At 40.0% G+C, this 23707-nt stretch overlaps 1 protein-coding gene across 9 annotated transcripts in view; it reads left to right on the forward strand.

Annotated features, from left to right (window-relative positions):
* The window catches only part of PPP3CA (protein phosphatase 3 catalytic subunit alpha), a 284698-nt gene that overhangs the window by 40792 nt on the left and 220199 nt on the right, over window positions 1–23707 (forward strand). The gene's annotated exons all lie outside the window — the stretch shown is intronic.

Consider the following 23707-nt stretch of genomic DNA (forward strand, 5'->3'; position numbering starts at 1 on the left):
CACTCAAGTTTCGGTGAATAGTGATAGAAACAATGTTATTCTTGGTACAGAGATGACTCAGAATTACATTACCTTTGGGGAGGTGGATATATGGTACATTCTGGAATAACATTTAAGACTTCTACATGAAATAATATCTTATGTGGCATAAAGTGATTTAAAAAATTAGAAAGTAATTACAAAAAATTGTTTTGTCACTGTGGTAACACTGATGCTTTTTCCCTGGTAGATTGTCATCACAGTTTATGTTTTTGATCTGATCTTTGTCCTTTATGTGTCAGGAAAACCTAAGCTGAGATGTGAGACTTTGCCAATCTTTGATCCAAATCTATGTTTCTGGCTAAACATATTTTACAATGTTACTGTGATTCACATCTTTTGGATACAAAGTATTTATATGGGTAGTTTGATTTGACAGCTTGAAATGTTTAATATGTATGTGCACTAATCTTAGTTTGTCTCTGTTAAATAATGTTGGTAATATTTTATCCTATTTGTCCTTATGGCCCAAATTATTTTTCTCCCTGAAATAGCAGTCAGCGTGTTAGTCTGTTATTTGCCTTTTTACTTTACATTTTTCCTCCTCCTTAGTAGACAACGTGCCTGGAGGGCAGAGACCATTGTCTTAATCGACTTTGCAATCCTAGCACCCAGCGTGGGGCTAGGCACATACAGGTATTCTATGACAGTGTGTTGCAAGAATGCCTGTAAAGTAGCTGTAAGAATGTGCAGGATGCCAGTGCTTGATGATCAAGGGAGACAGTAGTATAAATATATCTTTGTCTACTAATGCTTATGACCTGATGAAAACAAGTTAGACGTTTCGTAATAGAAATTATAAATCATTTACTCTGTATCACTTATCCATGCTTACTACATGGCTGTTACAGTTGGGTATTAAGATACAAAAAAGAAGTCCCTGTCCTCCAGCATTTCAGAATCGGAGGACAAAACTATAGAATTATGATACATAAAATTTATTAAAAAAAAAACAAACTGCTGCTCAGTGTAGTTACTGACAGCCAGTTGTCAGATGACCTTGAATGAAGGTTTCTCTGCCTCGGTCCAGTCCACGAGAGTTCATGGTGCTGAATGACTGGGTTGCACCTTAGGGACTCTTGAACCTGTCTGGGGGAGCACCTTTCTGTGATGCTGGTGTAGAAGGAGCTGTGAGACCTATGGGCTTGTGCGGGTTCTTAGACCTGGGGGGAAATACTAGAACCTAGGTTTTTGGAGCTGAGAGGAACCTCTGGAATCATTCGTTGGCACTGGCCTGTCCCTGCCGAGAAAGCCCAGCAGGCATTTCCCCTGGCACACAAGTAGTCTGAGCAGAGCCAGTTCCTTTAAGAGCTGGCTGTCTGGTTCCTGGTACTTTGCATCCGCAGTGTGCTCTCTCTCCTGAAATGGTGGAGATAAAAGTAAAAACAGCTGAACTATTCAAACAAAGGGAGCTATAATCAAAACATTATGATAAGGCATGAAAAACCAATCAAACAAAACTACCTTCATCATTTTACTTAAGAATGACTAACATAGTATGTAGCAGATCTTCAGTATCTGAGATTTAGGTTATCCTCATTGCCCAGACCAGTGTTCCTGCACAGAACAACAGGGGCAAAAGCCTGTAACAGCTTCTGTCATGGTAGATTATGTTCAGAGTTTCCTGCTAACAGCTGGTGCTGTGTGTGGAGGCTGGCCTGGCCGGCCCTTTCCCAGGGCTGCTCACCCAGTGAGTTCTCCTTCCTGGCAACCGAGGCAATCGGCCAGTATGCCCCCTGCATAGTCAGACAAGGTCTTAAAAGACCTTGGGTCAGCTTCCGTCAGCCTGCATAGATCTGCTGATGTTATCCTGGCTAAGTTAAGCAGTGACCTGTATTACAAAGCCAGTTCCTGATGTCCATACAGTAATCACTTAGGACATGGTAAATGAGTGTGATGATGGTGTGCTTTGCTCCATGCCTTGGGCCCTTCATTTTGAAATGGAAGCTTATAGTTACTCTTGAACTTACTATGTGTTAGTCACTGTGCTAAAATAGATAGTATTTATTATCTGGAATGTATCCCATTGCAACTCTAAAAGAATTAGATTAGAGAAGATTAGGGAGGCTCAGGGAACTTGTCACTTGCTAGTGTCATTGACAGAAGCCAAGCAAACCTCACTGACAGTAAGAGGCAATGAGGAAGACAGCAGTGTATAAATATTTCCTGTTTTGTCATTATGTATTATTTGATTTCCCTCTGAACCAGTGATATCTTGATATGAACTTTATAAATTCCTAGAATGATATTGTATCCAATTGTGCAAATATTAAAATTTTTCTAAAGAAGCTCTCAGCATTTTAAATATATTGTTATATCATATATTCTTATATAACTTCAGAACATTTTTACCGTGGCTTGATTGCAGGCTTGTGTTGCAGAAGGCCCGTTAAGGACACGTTCAGTGACTTAGCAGTGTCTCACTACGAGTCAGTGACCAACTTGAGCAGTAGTTTTGTCTCCTGACTTTTAGATGATTGTTTACTTTACCAGTGGTACTCACCTATGCATAAATGTAAATTTCTGCATATGTCTGCAATAATAAACTTCAGAAATGCTCTCCCTTATTTAAAAAAAAGTTACTGGGAAACAAACAGAGCAATCAAGTTGAAACCCTCAGGAAAATAAGACTGTGACTAAAACCATGAATAAAATGACATAGTCACCAGAATCTATAGGAATAATAGGGACATGTGGAATTTCATCTTTAAAGAGAGAACGTACATATTATCCTGATTACCTCCTAATCATTTTGTAAGGGTTTAACTTAAAGCAAAAAAAGGAGATGAACTGGTTTATCAAAACCTGGAGTTTAATGAAATGGTTCATTCATCTTCCTTTTATTCCTCTTTAGCTTTCTCATACAAGCTGTTAAGGAGCAGTAAAATGAACAAAAGTAGGCACTGGGAGAAAAGCAGACTGTGTTAGATTCTAGGTGAATACTAAACCTAAAAATTTGCATATATGTAATGCCTGTATTTAATTGTAGAAACAAACATACTAGCCTATAGATAATGTTTATCTCCTATTTTCCACTGTGAATGAGACACAAATAGAATTTAAGATGATTTAAATGTTACTTTAATTGAAATCAATTGAATTTTATTTGAGCAAATTACCCACTTTAGCAAGGTTGGTAATTCTTAAAATTTGGAAGTTATTCTCATGTTACCATGTAAAAACATCTTTAAAATGCATAATTTTGTTTTTTTGAGGTTAAATGGTCAATATCTCTCTCCTCTTGACACATTTTGTTTGAAAGACATATTATATTTGTTAAGAAGAAATTAAAAAAACATCTTTGCCTGTTTTCAAATCTGTTAGAAAGGAAGACTCTATGAGAAGGAACCATTCTTGAGGCCATACAATTGCAAAGAAGTTTGTCTGAAGTTCATAAGATGCTGGGTCTGGTCCATCAAAGAGGAAGATGCCACTCTCTAGTGTTAGACCTGCAGAATTTGAGTGATTTTCTTTTCACACTTTCCTTTGGGACTCAGAACCAGTTAAGAGGACTCATGGAAAGAGATGGAAACATCTTTAAATCATTACATTAGATAATGCCTACAAGGCAAAAAGTCATTTGTAGATTTGCTAATTATCTGGTTAAATTTGTTAGTGTTGACAGCAAAAAGGTATAATTTAGACCCCAAGAAAAAAGTTTGAAGCAAAGTAATCATATCAAAAGAATTGTCAAACTTCCATTTTGTTTTATTCTGTGTAGATGTGGTCTTAAATCATGAGATCTACAAGGAGCTTTTGAATGAGGGTGTCCAGTTTTCCAAAAGGAAATTTCCAGAACTGTTCAGGAATAGTTATTTAGAATTCCTTAATAGTCCTAGAGCACCTGTTTGAGGTTTTCCACCTGTGTATGCTTTATGTACAAATTAGAAAATAGATGCCTATTTTGATAAAACTAATTGATTATTCATAAAGGCTTTTAAGCCACTAACAAATGAGTGAATATTCTTTCCAATAAGTAGCTCTTTCCCTTAAGTAATTGCCTGTTGGTGCCGTGGTCTTACCTTGTGTATGACGGATGCTTTGTATTCTGAGACCCTAGATAATTAGTTAAATTATTGTGATGTTATTGCCCTAGTGGTTCCCAGTGTGGCGGCGGTGGGGGAGGCAGTATCTGGAGACACTTTTTATTATCATAACTAGGTATGGGGGTCACTGGTATAGTACCAGGACCTTAGTCCTATAACATTTTGAAAGAGTGGAGGAGATTTGGGCGGTATGGCTAGCATCCTGTCCTGTGAAACTTACAAGTGATAGCCTGTGAATGACCACATAGATCTGGAAAAACATTTTAAAAATATTTAAGTTTTAGGATCTGATAGATGAGATTACTATATGGAAAAACACTTCAATCCAAACTAGATTCACTATTCACCATATGAGAAAAATATATATATATTTTTTCCATTTGAATCACATCAGCTCTTAAGAATTCGTAAAATTTTGTTTAGGAGCATATTGTGTCGCCGTCCCTCCCTTTGTTTTTTGGTTGTTTGCTCTGTTGTGAGGACTAAAAGCTATACTTAATTCCACTTAGTTCATCACTCTTGTAAAATTCTTTTCTAAATTGAGAACAGCCTGATTAAGAAGTATTGTGGCAGTAGAAATTCTCTAATTCATTGCCACAGTGTAGTGGCTTCTGCATATGGTGCTCAAAAGTGAAACGCTGTAAAGTAATTATGTCCTTGGCTCCTAAGAGAACTCCTGTTAGTGAAGGCAAAGCAGGAAGTTATTTCGACCCACAAAGAAGAGGCTGATTTGGAAGCCACGTGGCGATGCCCTGGGAAGAGGCGCCTATCCTGATGGAGTTCGGGATGAGCAGTTCTGGTACGCTTTCAGCTGTCAGAACAGATAAGAGAAAATTAGTAGTCTGTCAAAAAGCAATGAAACATAACTAGGGCTAGAAATAGCATCTATGGTCTTTTTCAAAAGTTTGAGTACAAAATACCCATATTTGAATTTAATAAACATTTATTGGAGGCTTATTCTGTATTATATTCTAGAAAGTTGGGAAGATATAAAAGAAGGATTGGACATAGTTCCTGCCCTCAAGACCTTAGAAGAACGTTTAAAGACGAGATGACTCCCATGGTGGGGGCCGTTTGTATACAGGACAGTAAGTCCATACTGTCAGTGGGTCTAGAGGGGGTGAGGGAAGTTGTGGGGCGTCTGAGAAACATGGTTGATCACCCCTCCCTTCACACTCCCATTGGCTCCTACATGTCACTCTGTTCAAGCAGCTGTTAGCCTGCATCTGCTTCTGCAGCTCTTATTCGAGTATTTCCCTTCCTTTTGGAAATATGCTTGAGAACAAGGACTGTGCCTTGTTAGTCTCCTTATGCTCAGTGTCTGTCGGTGCCGGCTAAACATATGTTGGATTTAATGACTGAATGAATAATGAATTGATTACCAGGTGAAGCTTTGTGAAAGAGATGGAGAAGTAGGATATGGATTGGTAGGGAGTTGAGGCTGGGAGAAGGTAGAGGGAGTATTCCAAACCTAAACAGGGTCAGTGATGAGCATGACGTGTGCTGGGGAAGACAGTTTGTGTTAGGTTTATGTGATAAACTGGAATGCGTGTGGGCACTGGCTCATTAGATTGCAAGGAATAGGAAATCCAGCTCGGAGTGCATTAAATGCCACTGCAGCAGTAACTGACTTTTCCAAATGAGGAAATGACCCCAGGAAAGCACCTGTTAGTGAAAGTGAAGCAGAAAGTTGTTTTACCTCACATGGAAGAGCTGACCTAGTTGATTTAGATGCTCTTACTGCCCTACGTAACTGAATAGCTCAGTCAAGGTGCAGATCTTCAGATAGTGTTCGAACTAGACAGTCAAATGATGTGACCAGTGCTGGTTGTTTGCTGTCTTGGGCTCCGCCTTCCTACTGTGGCGGCTTTCTTCTCATGATTGCAGGATGGCTACAGTAGCCCTAACCCTTGTTCGCAACTCCAGATAACTGTGCAGCTTGCCTGCCCCAAGGTCCTTTGCATCTGAGTGACTCTGATCTTGTTATGTGCACATCTCAGAACCACTCACTGAATCCAGGGAGTGGGGATATGCTGTTTGGCTGTCGCCGGTCTGGCCCCAGCCCTCGAGCCAGGCTTTATCAACTGCCCGCATGTTCTTTTGTAGGTGCTGGAGATGGTGTTTGCAGTGCAGCTGTGCCCCTTCACTCCCACCCGGGCACTCTCCACCTCCCTTCCTTGTTTTCTCTTTCTCCACAGCAGACGTGACCTCCTAACCCTCCGTGTATTTTACTCTTGTAGTGGATTGTCTCTCTCTCCTTGTTGGAATGTGGGCTTCACTGGGGCATGCATTTTTGCCTGTTTTGGTCACTACTCTGTGCCCTTTGTCCAGCTTGTTGAAGTGCTCAATAAATAATTCGTTGACGTGAATGAAGAATGAAGAGACAATTCCCTTACTTTCTCAAGGTTACATTCTTGAAGGGAAGATGTCGTAAGTGAGTAAGTAAATAAGAAAATACCAGAGACTGATAAGTATTCTTAAAAATAAAACAGAGCCATGGGACAGCAAATGCAAAAGGGGTGGTTTAATTTGGGTGGCAATTCCACCTTGATTGTATGGCTGATGACAGGAGAGGCAGGGCTTGCCAAAGGAAGCTCCTAGGACTGTACCAGAAAGAGTCAGACTGCTACAGAGATGGTAAAAACGATGTTCCTTACAGAGGGTGTGTTATGGCTTGATCAAATTAGGAGCACAGTTAGACCCTTTAGAGAAACCACTATTTCCAAGATTTTTGCTAGCTTCTTCCTGGCAACCCCATGAACTTTTTACTGTATGTCACTCATCTCTTTTAAAACTGTAGGTCACTTTTGTCTTGCTGGGTACAATGTTGGTATTATACAGTCTTGGTTATCCACGTGTGGGTGACACATTTCTGATGTCAGGTCAGCTTGCTTCCTAAATGCTTCTTTGTACCACCCCAGCAACATGATCTTAGGGCATGCAAGCCCACTTTAGTAGTGGTCTTAAACATAATTAGCAAGGTAATTCTGACACACACACACACCAGTGTTTAAAGTAATTTGAGGATTATCTTCTGTTTTAGGTTATTCATGAGTGGCAGTTAACCAAGAATTGGCACAGTACTTAATGATGTTGCTAAACTGAGTGTATAACTGGAATCAAGTGATATTTGAAAGAGACAGTCATATTATAGAAGTCATGTTATGAGCTCATATTTGAAGGTAGGGAGACATTTAGTGTTGTAAAATGTAAGAAAAGTTTAGAAATTTTACATATACTATGTATATGCTTATATATACAAAAGTGTGAAAAGTTACACACCAAATTGTTAACAGTGCTCACATCAGAGAATGGGTTTTAGGAGTTGGGACAGTATTAACTTTACTTTGACTCTGGCAGATACATGTTTGAAGTTTATCTAAAAGCATGCATTATTTAATTAATTCTAAAAAGTGGAAAAAAAAAGCATTTTAAAAATTGACCCCAGGGTTGTCTCAATACTGAAATAATTTCTGGATATTTTGTTCTACTTCACCACTCTGGATATTGTAAATGGGTAGGAATGTTCTGTAAAGCAATGAGGCATTATAGTTACTAAGAAATTATTTACAACCTTTGACTCATTAGGAAGAAATAATTCAACTGAGAAAAGGAGCTGTGTTGCATGAGGTTGCTCATTGAAGGTTTAGCTACAATGGGAGAAAAAAATTGGAATTCTTGATGAAATTATAACTGCAAATATGTGGAGCATATAGAAATGTTTATAATAAAATGTTAAGTGAAAATGCAGAATAGAAAATTATAAGGGAACCATGATTACAGCTATGCAACCACAATACTGATATCAATTTGAAGGAAATATGCCAAATAAAAATGCATGCTCTAGATTGGAGCTATTTTTGTTGTAATTTTACTTTTAAGTGTATTTCAATGTAGATGTATCTTTTTAATCAAATTGGCATGAAATTTATAATGGTTTACAAAAGATAGCATTCCCATGTCATTTTTCTTTTTCTAGAAAAAAGTAAGTAAGAGCTTTTTTTCCTTTTATCATGCACGTTGCAGAATGACAGATGTTTGTTGATGACCCTCACTTTCAGGATTTCCTTCTGGTAGCCAAGTTGGGAGGAAATGCCTCAAATCAAAAAGGGAAAGAAGACATTCTACTTTGGGATACAAGACATTCTACTGTATGTGATACTGTGTGTGCGTGTTCTAATGGGATAAAACATTGCCTCAGCTTGGATTATTTCTATCCTCAGGAAAGTGTATAAACATTTTTTTGGGGGGAAAAAAGCTAAAATGTTTACACAGCTGCTTCCTTTATTTTTTAAAATATACAAATAATATTTTTACTGCCTCATAGACATCATCATGCCATTGTAACTAGCGTGCTTTTGACTCCTGTAAACTCCTTAACTTTGTTTCCGCTTTTGGTAGCACTCTTTTGATATCATCTCCTTCTTCTCTTCTTCTTCTTTTTTTAAAAATTATTGTCATCTATGAATTTGTTTGACTTCAGGGTGCCTGAAAATTGACATGACATGAGAGTGATTGATGTCGTATTTGGTATCCTGTGTTGACGTTAAGTGGTATTAATTTCACATTTAGTATTCTGTATTGATAGCCTTGCAATCTTTTTGGCGGGGGTACCAATTATTTTACCTCAGTAAAATAAGTGGCTTTTATATATAAACTAAGACATGTAAAAAAGTAGAAGATTAATGTCCTTTACCTGTGACTCTGCAGCACCCAATAATCTGCTCCCTGGTTTTCACTGTGACAGCGGCCGTTGTCGTGGAGAGTTGAACCGACCGCCGTGGTGGGAGAGGGCCCTTCTCCAGCTCCTCCAGAGGGAGCCTTCAGCTTCCATCACCTCTTCCGCCTGGCTGGCCGGCTGCGCTCTGGCTCACAACGTGCTCTGCTCTCCCTGGATTCCTTAGACTCCTATTTTTATATTAGATTCCACTTGGGTTGCCTGGCAGGGCAAAGGGCTTTCTTGAAGGTGACTGTCTCCTCAGCCTGTCTGATTTCAGCAGTCCGGGGCGAGGAGGGAAACGAGGCAGCAGGAACAGGGCTGTTGGAAACTGTGGTTTCAAACCATCAGCATTTTTTGAGATTGTGTAGAACTTATTACCAACCGTTGATTAGCAAAATACCTTTACAGTTTGTCCTTGGACAGATTTACTGAAAATCCATTTAGGCACTTTTCCCACATCAGTTAAGGCAAAAAAATAATTGTGTGCGTGTGCTAATTGACACGGTGAGCACCTTTGTTGCCCTGCATGTAGAATGATGAGGGTGCTTTCAGCAGAAGACTGGGCATTTGATGAGGAGGCAGCCCAGGTCATCTGAGCTTCTCACTTCAGCTGAGAGCTGGACTGTGTATCTAACAAAGTTAAAGGGCCTTCCCACTGTTTTGATCAGAAACTCAGGTTTCCATGCTGAATACTTTGAAAACAAGATCTCTGTCAAGAAGAAAAGCTCAACATTGACTCTTCCTGAAGACTTATCTCTTTCCTCTGTTGGTGCAGTACTAAGTGTACACGTTAAAAGGAGCGTAGAAAAAGAGTGTGACTTTTCAGTTGTGTTTCTAACGCTTAAGTCCGTATATTTAAATATGTTGAAAGTAGTCAGAGATGTGAAGCTGATGGCTGTTCCAAAAATTTTAAACTTCACTAAAACAAGATAAATTACCTAAGGTATTTCTGCTAGTAGCTGTTTTTTTCACCCCGCAGTTGCTAGACTTGAGAATGACCTTTTTATTTGATCTTTAAATATTAAATGTTTAGTAAATATAGCCTTAAAGTACATTTTTCCCCTTATTTTAAAAGATATTTTAATATTACACACACATACTTTTCCCCCCTGTGTACAACTTAAAATCTGATGAAAAAATATATATGTTTTACACTAGAAAAGAAATTATCAACGACTTTTAAAAGCCTAAACATTCAAGTCCCAGCTGTCGAAAACTGATCCTGGCCTGCTGCAGCTAATGCACTCTCCTTCAAGAGGCTGAACTCTGTCACACGTGACAGCTGACCCACTTACTCAAACCTTGTTAAAGGACCAGGTTCCATATGTAGGCCTCCAGATTCTCCCTCGAGGGCCTGCCATCACTGACTGGGGCTGCCAAAGCTGAATCTCTTCTACTTAATTTTTTACAGCTTTAGTGTAACTAATCAGTATTGGAGTAATGGTTAAAATGAACCTTTGGCAAAATTCTGCCACCTAGAGTAGCGTGTAGTAGTAATTAGAGTTCCATTTCAGAATGAAGATGCTATGAATTTGGTTATGGAGCCCCTTCAGCTGTGTAAGGAAGTTTTTGTTTTTTAATCAGTGGTTAATAAAGTTAAACTTTTATTGAAATAATCAGCTCGATAGCTTCCGTTCATAAGACACCACGATTTTTCTACCTTCTTGGTAACTTACTAGTATAGTAAATATTTCCAGGTACAGACTTTATGACCTAACTCATTTGTGATCCCCTCCATGGTGTGTGCGGGTATTTCAGAGGAGTTGGGTGTCTGTGTGGAAGCCATGCCAGGACTGTGGTTGGCATTTGTGTTCATTTGCTTTCAGATATATTTACTGGCTTTAGCACATTTTCTCTAAAAAGCGTGTGCCTTAGCCATGCGATTTAGTTATTGGAATTTATGCTGTTTTGCTTTTTTGTTTTTGTTGTGTAAGTTATCTGCCAAAGCCTTTGTTGAAAGACTGCAGGTCTTTGGTCTGTGGTCCCCGGACTGCTTTTCTGTGATTCATGCTACCACTGATTAATGGCAGGATTCAAAGAACAGCCACTAAGTTCACGACTGCCCCTTGTTGAATTTATGGGTCATGCTTGACGATCTTGGGAGAGGTGTTTCCCCGAGATAGGAATGGCCAGCATCCCTATGTGTTAGAAGAGGTTGTGGAACATGTATATATATATATATATATATATTTGTATATGCACATACGCACACACACTCTGGTGTTTGAAAGGGAAGGGAAACGGAAGTAGTCTTGGTTAATTCTTCAAAATATGTATTATTTTTTTACAAGTTATGTGATGTGATATAAGTAGGGGAAATCTTTGCTTGTCTACATTTAAGAAGGAAAAGCTGTACAAAAGTAGGGGTCTGCAGTGATTTGATATGTGCGGGGGTTGTAACCATTTGACCCCATTTCTTTACGGACTAGTCATGTTAGATGTAGATCTGCATGCGGGGAGAACATTATCGTTAATGGAAAGGACGGCTGGGAGGTCATCAACTCCTCCAACCCTTGGCAGCACTTGACTTCAGGAAAGCAAGTACAGAATGAGAATTGTTTAAAAATGAGCCTTCATGTCAAAATTAATATTACCTGAATATTGAATTCTATATTTACCTGAAAGCAACCTGTAAATTCTCTCTGCTGGGTGGATGATTACTGATTTCACTGCCGTCAGGCGTGAGACAGCGAGTATGGTAGAGCGTCAGAATGCTTGTGTACTGTCAGCATTTGGATTTGTGTTTTGAAGGATAGAAAGAACATGTTGCTTTATGAAGATGCCGAGAGAACTTGCTTTAGCAAGTTTAAATCTATTGATGCATAAGTAGGACATTTTAGTCCACGTATTTTAAATGATGTTTGGTTACTGTTTGTTTGAAAGCAACTGAATAAAAACATCTCCAGCTATCCAGATTTCAATCTGTACAGATGACTAAGCATGTGGCAGATTTGAACATAAAGGTTCTAGTGAAAAGTAAAAAGTACAATAAAAATGTATTTGCTCCCTGATTTGAAAGTACAGAATGTCTTCTGTGCCTTTTAGATATGGGGAACTATGTTGTTGAAAACAATAGTAACCATGGTGAATCTACCTTACACAATAAGTGGAAAAGAAAGAGATGGGGGTGGGGAGTAGGAAGGAGTTGGTGAATGACAGTTCTCAGGGGACGGGGGAGGGTGAGCCAGGCAGCAGTCTTCAGAATTGTCTGCCGTATTACTTCAATCTTCTTCTCTCTGTAAGCATTGATTTTCTAAATTTAAAACACTCTATAATTTTGTTAATTCACTTGTGTTGCACCTATTTACCTTTTGTTATTACAGATTAAAATGGTTCCACTATATGTTGATAAAACTTACTAACCTGGAATACTAATAATTCATAACATTGTGTGGAAGGAAATCAGAACATTCTAGCTACAGGCAATAATATGAGTACGGTAGCCAATGCTCACTTTTTATGGAGGAAGAAACCAAGGCTTAGATGTCGTGGCCCCTCAAGTCTCAAACTGAGCTGCCTCATTAGGAGCAGGTGCTCGCTTTCATCTGAACCCTATGCTGTTGACCAGTTAAACGTTAAAACCAGGTGTTTGAAAACCACCTTTTGAAGTTCAGGTATTTCCTGAAAATTATTACTTTTTTGTAAAATAGTAATGCTAGAAATTTATGAGAAACCTGAGTAGTGCAGCTTTTGATTTTCAAGTTTTTTGTTTTTTAGTTTTGTAAGGCATGAAGAAAGAGTTTTGATTGAAATTGTGATATTTGTGTCATGTGAATTTATAAAATCATCTCTTCTTACTTAACACATTTGAACCAAATAATTTGACCTAGGTAAGTCAAGAATAGTTAGAAGGGCAAGGCGCCCACTTCAGATGACGGCTGAGCTTATGAGTTACAGCTTGAGTCACTGTTTAAAAGCCGGTGGTAAATGTGTTGAGGACTCGGCTGGGACAGGCTGTCCTCTCTGGATCGGCCCTGGTTCTGTAGGGCGGGCGGGAGCCTCACTTGGCTGCCTGCACCCGGCAGGCCCAAGAAGGGAGGCTTGTAAGGTGCTGAGCACTTGGATCCCTTCTGTTGAGTTGTCCTCATAGCATTCCACGGATGTGTATCGACAGTGGAGTTATTTGGGGTGCAAGATCAACAGGCTGTTGGTCAGAGGAGAAATGGGGTTTAGTGGAGGAGAAGCCATGGCAAGTGTGAGTCACTCTCTAGCCCTACGTGGGAGGGCAGATCTCGAAGCCCAGAGGTCAGTTGGATCACAGAATGTGCTGCACACCCTCCCATTTAGAATAGGTCTTGGGGAATGCAGGAATCCTCCGTGTGTTTAGACCAACTTGAAGCAATCATCTGGGAAGAGCTCTAGAGATATACCTCGTGGATTTAAGTCTTCAGCTGCATTCCCATGAAGTCAATCCATCACATTTCTCCCATCCTCATCTTCGCCATCTTCTGGTTTTCACAGATAGGATAGAAAAATGCTGTTTTTCTGTCGCCATCCAGCTCTGGCTCTGCTACCACCAGATGGGTGTGAAGTGGTTATCAGGGCACAGACTGTCAGAAACACCCCCCGTCAAGACAGGTCTTAGCAGTTTAGCCAGATTTAAGCATTTTTGGTGGTGGGGTTATCTCTGCTCACCTAGAATAACAGCAAGTCGCTTTTAACCGTGTCATAGATGAGAAGATAATCAAATCTTCTTGCCCGGACTAGCTCTTCCCAGGAAGAGACGTGGCGTGGAGGGCTATCCAAGTTGAATGTCCGTCTTTGTAGATATGGAAGCCCCATGAAGGTGTGCTCATAGGCTAAGATCTAATGGAGTGTGTGTTGATGAAAGTCTTCTCCTGTTTCCCTTCTCCTGATTTGTCGTTTGTCACTTGGGAAGCTAGGATAAGAAAAGACGCCCTTGGTAACTGGCAAGTCTGCCTTTGTTATGTAAAGTCATGCGTTTTCCCTAACTGGCAGAAGATTATTTTCCTATCTAAAATTAAAATGAAGTTATGGAAGGGAAAAGGAAAGGAAATTTAAAAACAAACAGTAGTTTGTTTTCCCATGTAAGTTGGGTGCTGTATGTTTTAGCACATTCTCGTTATTACATTTGATTAGTTTAAAACCCATCTGTGAATAGCCTAAATAATTTAAGAGTTTCAGAAAGTTGTGGCATGTTTTTTTTGACCCTTTCCCACTCATAGCCAACATAATTTCATTTAAAAAAGATCAAAACAAACCAAATTACCCTGTAACCAGCTCACATTCAGTTCCACTGAGACCAGAGAAGGGCTCGCCTTCTTCACTAGATGCCACCTTTTTACCTATGCGAGGACATTGCCCCAGCAAGTCCCTCTCTCTTCTGCATCGTTTCCCCTCCTTGTTGGATCATTCCCATTAACAGAAAGACATGCTATAATTTTTGTCTTAAAATAAATCTCTTGAGCGCATGTTCTTATCCAGCTAGAGCAAAACTTCTCGGAGTTGTATTCATTCACTGTCTTCAGTTCTTCTTTTCTCTTGATCCTTCTCAAATGCTTTTCCTCCCCATCTGCTTCAGAACCTCATCTTGTCAGGTGTCTGCTGACCTCCCTGGTGTCAGGTCCAGTGGTAGGCCCGCCGAACGTCATACAGCAGCAGTGTCTGCACAGTCGATCCTACTGTCTCCAGGGAGCACTTTCTGTGCTTGAGTCCTAGGACAACACAGAGTATGCTGCCAGCTCGCGGACTGTTCTCACTCTGTATTCTTGTGCTGGTTCTTTGTTTGTCCAACCTCTAACCCTTGGGATGTCCCCTTCTCTTTTCTATGTATATGCACTTGTGGAGTGATGGGATCCACCCTCATATCATGTTTCCATTATGGTTCCTAATTTTTGTCTACTGTTTGCATCTTCCCCCAGAGCATCTAGTTTCATACTTTATCCAGATACCTGCTTGACACTCTACTTGCATGTGAGGATTGACTCCTGCTTCCTTTTGTTCTTTCTGACCAGCAACACTGGCCTTCTTGATCTTGCTCCGACACAGAGCACGCTCCCAGCTCAGGCCTTTGCATGTGCCGTTACCTCTGCCCGCCATGTTCTTCTCCCAGACAGCCATGTTCTTGTCTCCCCACTTCCTTAAGACTTTGCTCAAATAGCACCACGCTCAACCTGCTTTCTCTTGTTCACTTTTTCCGTAATGCTTATTTGACATGCTGTATATTTGTCTGTTATTAACTGTCTTTCATTCCAAGCATATGTGCTCTTTGAGGGCATCTACTTTTGTCCATTTTACTCACTGTTGTATTTCATTCCTGTAGTAGTGCCTGATCCATAGCGGGTGCTCAATTAACGTAAGTCAATGAACATATGAAAGACTGCATGCACACTGTTACCAGGATGACGATATGGTTCACTTCCCTTGTGGGAACTGACAGTTGGAAAGAGCTGCCATCAATTTCTCCTTCGAGGCTTTGTTTTAGGTAACTAACGTCTTTGGGAGAGACAGCAGCACCTTGCTCTTAAAAGGAAATTTCCGTTGTGTGTCTTTTTCCTCTGCAGCTGTCTCTGAGCAAATGGCTCATCCCAGCGTCTTCTTGGACTGAGTCTCTCCTCCTCTGAACTTTACTTGGCTCTTCTTTCTTCCAGCTTGGCTTCTGTCCACCGGGCTTAGTTCTGCTTCCTGACCTCACAGAGCTTGCCCTTTTTATAGTGAAAAGCCTGTGGTGATGTCATTGGCTCAGCTGGTTTTAATCAGGTTTCTGACTGAGCACAGTTGAAGTGGGTGAGTGACTCTGCAAGTTATCTTTTTGGGGGCCAGCCTAGTTCTGACACAAAACAGTGAGTTACATACAGCACTGCCCGTTTAGCGTTTATCACATGCAAGTCCCAGGAATGCACCCCTTACTAAAGGCAATTCTAAGTGGTGTTGGCTGTCCATCTAGTGCAGCCTGGGCAGGTGTCTGATGCTGCTGGCCATCTGCTTCCTGGCTTTCCTTGCTCCCACCCCTCTGGCAGCTCATCAGGCATTTTTGTTGCTCTTCATTCTGCTCTCTCACTGTCCTCCTTTGGGCCTTTAGTTAAGTACCCCAGACTCATTTCCCACCTTGTTTGTACTCACCCCTCTGCTGCTCCTGGATCACATATGTTTTGGCCTTGCCATCTGTAAAATGAAATTAAATTGTGTGTTTTGTGGCCAAGGTTTATTCTTTTTTAAATTGACTTGAATTCTAGGTGCTCATCCTTACATTTGTCTTGGATTCCCTATAATAATTCGTATTTTGGCTTTAGAACCTTGAACAAACTTTTCTCAGTGAGAAGGTGATTGGCTTCAGCTTCTTTTATTGAAGAAGAGTGTTATGTTCTTAAGTCTGATAGAAGACGTTTTAATTACATTTTTTAGTTTGAAAAAATGCTTTATTGGGAAACCACTTGGTTTTCATCAAACAAACCCGTCATATTTTCAAAGAGCCTTGCATAGAATGTAGTGTGTATGAGGCACAGTGGCTGCCGAATTCTCGTAGTCAGAGCTCTGGAAGTGCCAGGAGGGGCTCGGTGTCAGCAGGGGTGGCTGTTCAGAGGCTGGTGGGGAATAGGGAAGTGGATGAGTAGAGGGAGGAGGTGCTTATGACCAGGCGATTTGACGATAAAAGTGCAACATGCAAAAACAAGGACTGCCTTCTGCAAACCTGAAACTTAAATGCATATTGCTAGGCGAAAGAACAGCTTCTTCTGGGGGAAAGAAGCCAGTCTGAAAAGGTCCCGTGCTGTGTGTGCTGTGTGTGCCATCAACCAGTGAAAACCTCATGATTCCCAAGGGTTAAAGGGGAGCATGGGAGAGTAGGAGGGAAGAATAGGGGAAGCAGAGAGAAGTTTTAGGGCATTGAAACTGTTCTGTATGCTATTTAGTGGTGGATACATGACATTATGCAGTTGTCAAAACCCACGGAACTATACAACACAAAACGTGAACTGTAATCTTAGCTATGGACTTGAGTTAGTAGTTGTGGAACCATATTGCCTCAATTATAACGAATATGTCACAGTAACGCAAGGTGTTGATAACAGGGAGGCTGCGAGGGAGGCAGGAGACGCATGGAGACTCAGTACTTTCTGCTCAGTCTCCCTATAAATCAAAGTTGCTCTAAAAAATAGTCTGTTAATATGTGGAAAAAACGGGCAAGCTCATTTCCAAGTACATAGTGGATGTCTAATGAATACATGGTACATGAATGCAAGATGAGATGAATGAAGAAATGGACCAGGAGATAATGTATGTCAAAGAACCATATAAACAATAAAGTGCTTCATACATGTGAAGACAAAGAGTAAAGAAAAAGGAAAAAGTCTAATTGTGAAAAAAATTCAGTGAAAAAGGTTGAGCCGGCATAAGAGGAACTGAAATTTGAATTAAAGACTGAAACTATTTAAAAAGGTTAATCTTCAGAAAAAATAATTAGTGTAGATTCCTTTAAATAAAGATTGATACCTGTGCTTCCAGATTGTGTGTTAGAGACACCCTCAGGACTGAAATTACTGTTCATGCATTTGGTTGTGTTCTAGGGGTTACAGGCTCTAGGTTTCAGAGGGGGGCCTTCTCTGGAGGCATTTCTTGTTTCCTCTGTTCTTTAATGTGGTCAGGTTTCCATAACCTTACTATAAAACCTTGATAAGATGTAAATGTGACCTCTTTACATAACAAGCTTCCAGCAAAGAAGGTTGAAAGGCCATTAAAAGAAATAGATAGGTGGTATAGGTGGCATAATATTTTATAATTTTGAGTCTTTGGTCTAAAGAAGATTTATAGCTTCTTTTGTTAAGTTCTGGGTAGATTTTGGAATAACCTTGGCTTTTTAGTTTTATCTTCAGTAATATTAAGGGCAGATATGTTGAAGGTGTTTTCCTGTCTTTTTCGAGTAAGCCTCTTGTTGTATTTGGAAATAATTGTAGAAATAGGTTTGTAATGATTTCTCTTTGGTAGAAATGTATTCTTCCCAGCCTTACGTCTTTGCAGGGGTCTATGGGAATGTGGGTAGCGCACGGTTGTAACATCTTGCACATGTTTCTGCAGGATTTGACATGAAAGTAGATATAACTTACTTTCTTTCTTTCTTTTTTAAAAAAAAGATTGGCCCTGAACTAACATCTGTTGCCAATCTTCTCTCTCTTGTTTTTTCCCTTATTCTCCACAAAGCCCCCAGTACATAGTTGTATATCCTACTTGTAGGTCCTTCTGGCTGTGCTCTGTGGGACACCGCCTCAGCATGGCCTGATGAGCAGTGCCATGTCCCCACCCAGGATCCGAACCAGCGAAACCCTGGGTTGCCAATGCAGAGCCCGTGAACTTACCCACTCGGCCACGGGGCCGGCCCCTGCTGTAACTTTCTGTGGGCTATTACAGAGAAGGAGAAGGTGCTGTAGGAGCAGAGGGAGGATGCTTCCCTGCGGCCCTGGGGAGTCAGGGAAGGTGTCCTACGAGAAGTGACACCTGAACGGACCTGAGGCAGTTAGCCAAACGAGGAGGTGCTAGGAGAGGAGGGGCGTACAGGTAAAGGAATAGCCTGTGCAGATGCTTAGAGTCAAGGCTGAGGAGAGTTTGAAGAACAGAAAGGTGTTCTTTGCAGCTGGAATATGTTGTTAAGTGAGAGGCTTATGAGGAAATAGTGAGGTTAATGAGGAAATAGGGTCAGGTGAATGCCCTGCAGGCCATGTGAAGTCATTACCCTTTGGAACCCAATCATTATAAGCCATTCAGTTTTATTTTTGAACATCTTGTGATTAAGAAATACAAATTAGATATTAATGATTGATTTTTAAAGGCTTTAAATGCTATTGTTCACACATCTCATCTGATATAAATTGTCTTATTGCTCAAAACGGCTTGGAATATGATAAATCACCTGTTAGATTTGTGATAATCTGAATGAAACTTCACTTTAGTTTGATTAAAGTGTTAGTGAAGTGAAACATTAAATGAATTGTGTAGACTGGATTTGTGGGAAGGAGGGCTATCTTTAAAGGCAGAAAAACTCCCAAAGGTTTTACTAATGTGGAAAATGCATCAACTGTTCTTTTTATATAATGCATGACTTTCATGCCTTAATATAGTACAGAGAAGAAGAGTTTACAAGAAAGAAGAAAGAAGGCATATTTGTGAACTGTGGAAGAGTCTCATTTCCAAAGAAGAAATCAGGAAATCAGAAAGTAATGTTGGTTTAGTATTCATGCAGAATAAATTATGCCCTAAATTACCAATAGATCTTTGATCTGGTTAGTTGAAGTAAAATAATTGATGATTTTGGAAGTTGTAGCAAAATAATAGCTTGGACACTCTTCAATATTAATTGAGTAAAGACTGTAGAACAGACTGAAACTTAAATCCATTTTCTCATCTCTACTGTTCTCCTGTTATCTACCTTGTACCATTTAGAGAGTTATTCTGCAGTTTGTTTATATAAAGCTTTTTCAGGTATCTTATTTACTCAAATAAAGTAAAAAAAATTTAGGTTATGGGGCTGGCCTGGTGGCATAGTGGTTCAGTTCGTGTGCTCCACTTTGGTGGCCTGGGATTTGCAGGTTTGTATCCCAGGAGCAGTGCTCATCAAGCCATGCTGTGGCAGCATCCCACATACAAAATAGAGGAAGATTGTCACAGATGTTAGCTCAAGGCCAATCTTCCTCACCAAAAAAAAAAAAAAAAAAAAAAAAAAATTATAATAGCCAACTTTCTGTTGCTTCTTGGTCCAGGATGTTTTCCTACCTCATCTTTTTTTCCTTGTAGCCTGCAGTGTTTACAAAGGTTTTGTCATTCCCGTGGAGGTGGTAGCATCCTTAGCCATTTCTGGAAGATGTCATCCATTCATTTCCTTCCTTCATTCTGACTCTAGAGGATTGATATATATTGAAGCTTAGTTTTGAAAAGAGGGAAGTAAAACTACTTACACTTGGGATTCAGTTTCATAAATGTGAGCTGTCTTAATAGAATAAGCAAATAATTTTAATTATTATTTTTCTCTATTAAAAATAGAATCTAGAGTGAAAAATATGTTCATTAATTCTTTAAATTAAGAGTAATAGAAACTCTTATGCAGGCGTTAGGAAGTTACAGAAAGTAATCTTAATTTAGAAAGTAACACATAGTTCGTATTTTCAAAATTATCACCTAATACATACTATGCTTAAATCTATTAATTAAGTCATCAATGGAAGGATCATAGTCAAGATGTATAAAATCCACCTTTGAACGAAGGGTGACCTTAAGGTCTGATGCTACCTTAAAGATCTAAAATCAGCCTGGAAGATGCTATTTTAGAGATGATCTGAAGCCATTTTAGTTTCTCTTCTGCTCCCTTCTCACTCTAGCTGTTAGCTTTTCATTCCTTCTGGGAACTGTTTGCTCATTGTGCACCCTTTCCACCAGCTCTTGCCCTAAGGGAATGTTTGAAAGTCTTTTGGTTACAAGGTGTTTCTCTGTAAATAAAATACATGTGGTGCTGTCAACACAGTTTGCTGGTAAGCGATTTGAAACATTCTACCCATGGAGAATGTTTAACAAACACTTACCCAGTCCTTACTCTACCAGGTGCTGTTTCAAGTACTTTACAAATGCCAGCTCATTTAGTCGTTGGAGGCGGACAGCGTGCAGGGGTTGGAGGCCAGAGAAATGAGTAGGGGTGGGGAATGGGACCAGGCTGCTCTGTCATCTTTGTTCTGCATTGGTTTCCTTTCTCTTGAAGTGTGAGAGAAGTGTCAGTACTAAAGAGAAGAAAGCTAATGGTCCACGATGGGGAAAACGTTTTTCTTGAATTAGGTTGTATTTAATAGATAAACGAATCCTAATATGGTTACCTTACTGTCGTATATGTTATCCTGTAGTTCTCGTATTGCAGGGTGAGGCAGTCCATCTCTGAAGCTACCCAGGCTTTGGTGCTTAACAGAACTGGGTTTAAATCTTGACTGCTACTTAGTTATAATTCTTATAATTACTTATAATTCTAGGTAAATGTCTTCAAATGTAAAGTGCAGTACTTCCTAAGGTAGTTCTGGTATTAAATGAGATAATGAACGTGGCAGACCAACTGTATTGAGGGCGTTCACTAAATGGTGTGTAGTGTTATTAAGTGCTATAACCAGCGTGAGAGAACTAGAGGCCGTGTAGTGGAGAAGAGAAATCTAAAAACAGAGTTTCACTATTACCATATTATCAACGAAGGACGGTGAGTGAGGCATCCCCAGGCAAGTGTCAAGATACCCAACCTAACTTGCAGGTGTGGGGAGTAGGGAGTCAGGGAAGTCTTTTTGAAGCAAGTTAGGCCTGATTACTAATAAAGAAAATGACATTATTCCCAATTATTAAGTGAATTAATAGTCATTACATCATTAATTTATTATTAGGAACAACTAAGATAATAGCAGTATATTTAAAATTTTTGTTTTAAAAAGGTAAATGTATCCAGTGAGCAACGTAGACATTAGTTTAGCAATAGCATTTTTGTTATTTGTGTTGCGTGAGTGTGTTTGATTTTTCCCACCACGCTTTTGGGCCATCTTGGCCCTTGTTTGTCTTCAGCTACATTTTGTCGTTCCACGGGGAGACGACTTTCCCTCTCAGTAAACAGCAGGAAGCTGTCCGTGTCTGGCGGTGCTGACTCACGCAGCCACAGGAAGGCAGGGGCTGCCTGACCCGGCCGGGCAGGGCGGCCCGAGCTGCAGAGCAGCACACAGGATGGCGAGTAAGCCACGGGGCAGAAGTCTTCCTTTTTATTTGCATCATTTTTCTTTGTGTTTCGCTTTTGCCCCACTGACTTACCCGTGAGGAAACAGTTCCTGACGCTTGCTGCTTCTCACATTCACGGTTGCTTTCTCCACTTAGAAGGTGAAAGGGGAATACCGTGTTTACAGATAAAGTATCAACTTCCACTTCTGATTGGCGCTGTGTATGTGGGAAAATAGATAACTAACACTTACCAGTCATGCTTGGCACCAGTAAATTCTTATTTGTTGAGTGAAAGAAATAATTGTTGAATGGATTTAATTATATATTTGTAACAGTCTAGCTAAATGCATGAATTGTTAGAATTTGTCGCGAGTTTATTGTTGACTAAGGGCCGCTTTTTAATTACTGAGATTTAGAAACCATATGAAGTTCTACAAAGTGAAATCTGGGTGACTTGAAAAGGAGGATAGGGAGCACCAATAATCGGAGAGTAGTGTCTGTGTAACAGTAATTCTCTGAGGGCCCTGGAGGAGCACAGAGATAGGAAGCGGCAGGTGGATTTGCCAGTGGCCCTAATCCTGACAAAATCTCACGTATCTGCATACCCTTCAGGCCAGAAATTTCTCTTTTCTTTGTTTGACTTTTATAATATAATGCATATTATATTTTATAAGTTCAGTCACAAAGTAATTTATTTTAGATGGAAGTGTGACTTGATATAGGTAAAATGAGTAAGTTTTAATAGTTAATTTGATAGAACCACAGGTCTTGCCTGTTTTGGAAGCCAGTTGGCAGTCCATGTAATACATGGGTCTAGCAAAAAATTATTAGACTGATTTTCACACGTAGTTTATGGAACTATTCTTAAAAGTTCATAGAATCACACTAAATTTAATCTATTTTAGAGTATAAACTTACAAAAATCACTTTTAAGCCATGTTTTATTTGAATGCAAATGATAATGACACTGCTGACTGAAAATGGATCTTATCCAATTGTTAAAACTTAGGTAAGGAATCAGGGACTGGACCAGCCAGCCTATAAATTAAGAAATAAAAACCATTCAAGTTAAACAAATAGACTATCAAAGAAGTTGGACGGGTCCTTTTTGCCAGTATGCAGATATGCCATTTCTGGGAGATATACCTTAATATGAGCACTTAAATAGACCAAGAAAGTCCACTTGCAAACAGCTTTCGGCACCTCATCTCTTACAGCATAGTCCGTCTCGAGTAATGGTGAACAGTTGTGTCTCTGGGCGTATGTGTGTGTGACATGCACACTCTGCGCAGCGAGCCTTGCCTTTGCACCACAGAGTTTGGAGGGAGCCTTGTTTGAATATCCTTACCTGGTGCTGGGGCTAGACTTTCCTGGAATCCACCTTTGTCAGTCGTTGCCTTGTGACAGAGCAATGGGTTGAGATACACGTTTACAACAATTTAGAAAGCTTTTACGTGTAAAATCTGTGTGTGGTTGTGTGGGTGCGTGTGCACGTGTGTGCACGGCCTGTGTTCTTCTTGGATCTCATAGATGCTTCCTTAAAAGGTACAGATGTTAGATAATAAAAATGCAATAAATTCAGCACCTTCTTTTTCATTTGGCCTCTTGAAAATTGTTGTATTTATGTGGTATTCCTCAAAGAACTTGATTGCAGCGTAGCGTGCTCTGAAGCACGGGAACTGTGTTTTCGTTACTGTCTCACGTGTTATGTGCCTTCAAGTCTCTTTGTAGGAACTCCTAACATTTAATGAAATCCTCAGCAGCCAACTCTATGCCGTGGAGATTACCATGAGAAAAATGAAACTTCATGAGATGTTCCACGTACCAGGAGAAACTATGGCCACCTTTAGAGGCTGGCTAAGTAAAGGCCGTCTTTCTACTGATAGCACATCTCTGGAGGACTGCCATATTTGGACTCTTATCTTACAAATACTTGTGTGTTGTCTCCCCCTTGCTGGTCATGTTTCAGTGCTTAATTATGGCAGCGGTAACTTCGTGTGTGTCACAGCTGTAGAACAAAGTGGGTCGCACAGCACGCCTGCGCTTCAGCACCCCAACTTAGTGAGTGTGTTAAACCAAGAGGTTTTCTGGCTTATGGGGATATAACAGTTAAAAAAATATGTGTATATACAAAACTTCCTGCTTGTACAGAGCTTATATTCTTTTTTTTCTTTGGATTAGGTTATTAATTCTAAAGGTGGTCTGTTGAATGATGATTATTGAA

Source organism: Equus asinus, chromosome 3 (assembly GCF_041296235.1).
Source record: "Equus asinus isolate D_3611 breed Donkey chromosome 3, EquAss-T2T_v2, whole genome shotgun sequence".
NCBI lineage: Eukaryota > Metazoa > Chordata > Mammalia > Perissodactyla > Equidae > Equus > Equus asinus.